This window comes from Dreissena polymorpha, chromosome 10, assembly GCF_020536995.1.
Source record: "Dreissena polymorpha isolate Duluth1 chromosome 10, UMN_Dpol_1.0, whole genome shotgun sequence".
Taxonomy (NCBI): domain Eukaryota; kingdom Metazoa; phylum Mollusca; class Bivalvia; order Myida; family Dreissenidae; genus Dreissena; species Dreissena polymorpha.
This window is the reverse complement of record NC_068364.1, coordinates 36,193,375-36,197,884: the sequence shown is the minus strand read 5'-3', so window position 1 is coordinate 36,197,884 and position 4,510 is coordinate 36,193,375.

Sequence of the window (4,510 nt, the reverse complement as noted above, 5' to 3'; positions counted from 1 at the left end):
TGTCAAATTGTGTCCTATTTGGAATGTCTTTAATTGCATGTTAGTACAATTGATTATAAACTAATTCAGAAAAACCGTAAATTGCATAGCAATATTTTCTCTGCGTCTACTCGTGTGCAGTGAACCTGACGGATGACAGAGTATACGTCCCAATCAGCACACACACACCAACTACTAACACTGGCTAGGATGAACAGTTATCTCCACCTTTACAGACATTGACTTAAAAGGCCCACGGGGTGTACATGTGACAACTCGTGGACAAGTGCTCGTTTGTGGCGATAAATCAAACGCACGTATACAGGTGACAACGAGGGAATAAGAAGCTGGCACACTGGCTACCAAAAGGATGGTGTCAATGACCCACGTTCAGTGTTATAACAGCAGCAGCACTGATTCTGTGATAATGGTTTTCTCAACGAATGATACAATCATGGTTTTTAAAGTGGCATACTCAGCGGAAAATAAATAATTAATATAACGATACAAACGTATCTAAGAATTTATTTGACACATTCGTCATCATGGCGTAACAGGTAAAGCACGTTTATATTGTATTATTTTGTGATATAAAAGTATCCTTCAATTTCAACTTAACATCTTGTTTTCATTTACCTACTTTGTTGAATCGTATCTTCTTTTCAATTTTTTTTGATTATTGTTTCGTACTTTATTTGATTGTTGTTTTCGTTTACTTACGTACCGGTACTTTATTTGATTATGTTTTCATTTATGTACTCTATTTGAATCGTGTTTGCATTTACCGTACTAATTCGAATTGTGTTTGTATTTACGCTCTTAATTAGTTATTGTTTCATTTGCGTTGTCTATTTGAACAGTATTATTAAGAATTGTATTTCTTTTTAACAAAAGCTTCTTTGATAATTTACAAACATAATAAATTATCGTTTTGGCACATGAAAAAAATACTTGTGGAATGTATATAACAGATGGGTTGATATAAAATGTACGGCTTATATATGTTGTTCTTAACTCAGTGTAACAGCGACATATGCATATATAGAGAATAACAGGTTACTGCCTGATCTTTTGTAATATCTCAGGCAAGGCTCAGAATAATATAACGGCGAGGCTTGCCGAGGCAGAACCTGTTTTTTCTGTTTATCATACCTCTACGTCCCCCGATTTTTAAGAAATATTGGAAAAATCGCTAAAAGAGCTGCAGTTTTAGCGGGAAAGACTATGACTTTTATCGTTTGACGTGTCTATAAAGAACGTCATGAGCAACGCGCGCTTATATTTGAAAAAAAAAAATGTTTTTTTTGCTGTTTGTGTTGCATTTTGTGTTTTAAAATATATTACATCTTGGTATCAAATTGTTTGTTTGTTGAATATGATTGGATTTTACTAGAAATGATTACTTTATAGTTGATTCCTATTAATATGGCCATATTCCACACATGACTGATATAAGAACTTCCTGTTGACCATGATATAAACAAATATATCAGGCAACGTTATATCAGGCAGATATCAATGCGGTGGTATGATAAAAATGGTATTCATCTTCTTAATTAAAGTCAAAACAACATAGAAAATAACCATCGTTACCTGATACCAATATGCAGAGATATGCATTTTGAATATTTGATAAGACAATAAATTGATTTAGAGTTTATTAAAGATGGAAAGATATTGTTATTAACTCTATCAATATACCTTGTTATTGAGGATTTTGTCTGCTACCCGAAAGGAACGTGGTTAGCATAGAGTCGCTGCTTTGTTCGTCCGTCAGAATTGAAATTTTAAAGGACATTAGTATGTGAAAACCGAATTATCCGATAATTAAACACTCGTTTCCGTCTACCTCGATATCCGTCCGTTCGTACTTCATCAAATACTGCGTTCATCGCGCGATACCTTATACACGTATAATCCGATTCGATGAAACTCTGTGGGAAGCCCTATAGTGAAGACATGTGCATATTGTTAGATCGTTCCGCTCTTGCATGGGCAAAAACAAACACCTCACGCTTTCCATGGATGGAACAGTACTATCAATCTCTAACTGCAATACCATTATGGCGTACATGTGACACAGGTACAGCAAGTGATGAGTGATTGTCTTTGTTAGACACATGGACGACATTGGAATATGTTAGCGGATATAAAATTGTCTACCAACAATGATGGATGAATAAGACCATCTAGTTTAATTTAATAGAACAGATATATTTAAAATGCATCATAGCGTAGACCAATTTATATACGACTGTATTCAGATTGCATTGATGCTTTTAGTAGTCATGATGCTTTTTAATTGTGCACAATATAAAGCACTTTATTCATGCTCCTTTTTGAGTGCTTAATAGGTTTTAAAATAACAAATTAACGGCTTTTGTGAAAATATTAAAGCAAAAAAAATAAATGCATGTTATGTTTACATATGTTTAAGTTAATACATGTACATACAATTGTACAAGTGAACGTTCTAAACGAATGTGAGACATTCGAATACCTACCTAACAGTGTCAATTGACCATCATAAAACTGACATGGTTTTGCAATTGAGTATTTTGATTGCGTGCATTATATGTGTACACGATTATTAAAGGAACTTAATGTTGTATTATTTTCAGTATACCTTCTTAGTTCATATATTGACAGATTTCAATGGACATTTTCTTGATTAAATGTGTGATAATTTATTAAATCGATAGCATACAAAATCAAAGAAAAACGTTCTGACCTTTTAACTTCGCAATAATACTCGACGAATCAAATGTAAATATCCGATTTAATCTCAACTAACAATAACCCAATAAACGACAAGTACGTGGAGTATATTATATTTCCGTTATGTCATTTTTTGTACATTATGTTAAGGGAGGAATATGTGACTAAACTCACAATTTGTTTATCGTGTGCATGTCCTTCTAAACGTCATAATTGTGACTCAGAGATGTAAATTTTTCATAATCCCCGCCCGGCTTTTTATTTTTATGTTGTACCGTTGTCGCTTTGACAAATTATGCAAGCAATAAATAAAATGATTTACGGATCGACCTTTCCATAAATACTTCTGTCTGAGAAAACCTTATATATGACATACACATATGCACATACAATAACCGTGTCAATCGTAAACTTGCACTTGCGTATATAATACATCTACAAGATTTATACCGAGACAAAATGGATATCATTAGATCATCCTGCGCATGAGGGCAATGTCGAATAAGTATGGTAAATTTGTAAAACCGTTCATCGAAAAATCAGCCGTTGGCCGCCATTTTGAACAACAGTTACTATTTTTCTCATTAACGACCCACCAGTTACTTGCGTATGATCTACCTTATTTATATTAGCTGGGCGCAAAATTGTAATTTAGTATTTAGCTGAAATCATTGTTTGCAATAGAAATGTAACATTACATAATTTATATGCCGTAAAAACGGAAATAAATGTAAAAGATGGAAATTAATTACCGACAATAAAACAAACATTTGATGAATGGACACTTTTTATCTGACTCAATCAATTTATGCCCGGCCTTCTTCAATGGCAATAATCAGAATGTAGACCGATTCAAAACAGAACGTTATACAATTTAAGAAAATAATTATCATGTTCCAATACTTATAAAGTTTCACTTTAATGATTAGATTACATATATATAAAATGAATCGAACCTAGTATGCAAATATATTTTTCAAGTAGATCAGGTAAGTTGTGTTTCCTTGAAACTGATATTGTTTTATTGAATTCTACAACGAAACAAAGTTTGATGGAGGTACAATTAGGTCACTTTATCGGACGGTCGGTATCTCCGTATAAAATATTATTAAAATGTAGGAAAAACTACTTACATGGTGCTCAAGATTTTAAATTAAAGTTTATATGTGCAATAATATTATCATCTACTGTGCTTTACACATTCCTCAGTTATGTGCCCTTGGGCATAGGTAACCGTTCTCTACTTTGTCATGAAATGGCCTGTCTCAATGTAATTTAGACCAAAAAATGTTCATTATTGTACACTCCACTTCAATAAATGAGTGCATTTTTTTAACTGGAAAACGCGCTGACCTCATTGCACAGTGTGAGAAGGCTAGTAAATCGTGTCTTGTTGGGCAGAGGTCTATTTATAGTTTATTTATATAAGCATATATACGTTGATATTGACATAAAACATTTATATCATTTTAATTGTATGCGCTTCTTTCGTATATAAATAACAATATGCAGAATCCGCGAACGTCGCGCATGAATTCATCTGTTTACTGCATGAAAGCCTGTAAAATAAACAAATAGTTATCCAAAGACAGACCTTAAATACCAAACGTGCGTCAATGGTCTTAAAATCGGTGACTATCAAGCAAAACATGCTATATTTGTAGGGTAGCGGACCGTTTTAATGCTGGGACTTCCACTCTAGTTTCAAATTCCGGTAGTGGTTTAGAGCTGCCTAACGCGGAAGGGTGAGAGAACATATCAAACATGATGTGCAGAATACGTCTATTTATTTATTATTAAACAAATTGAACAC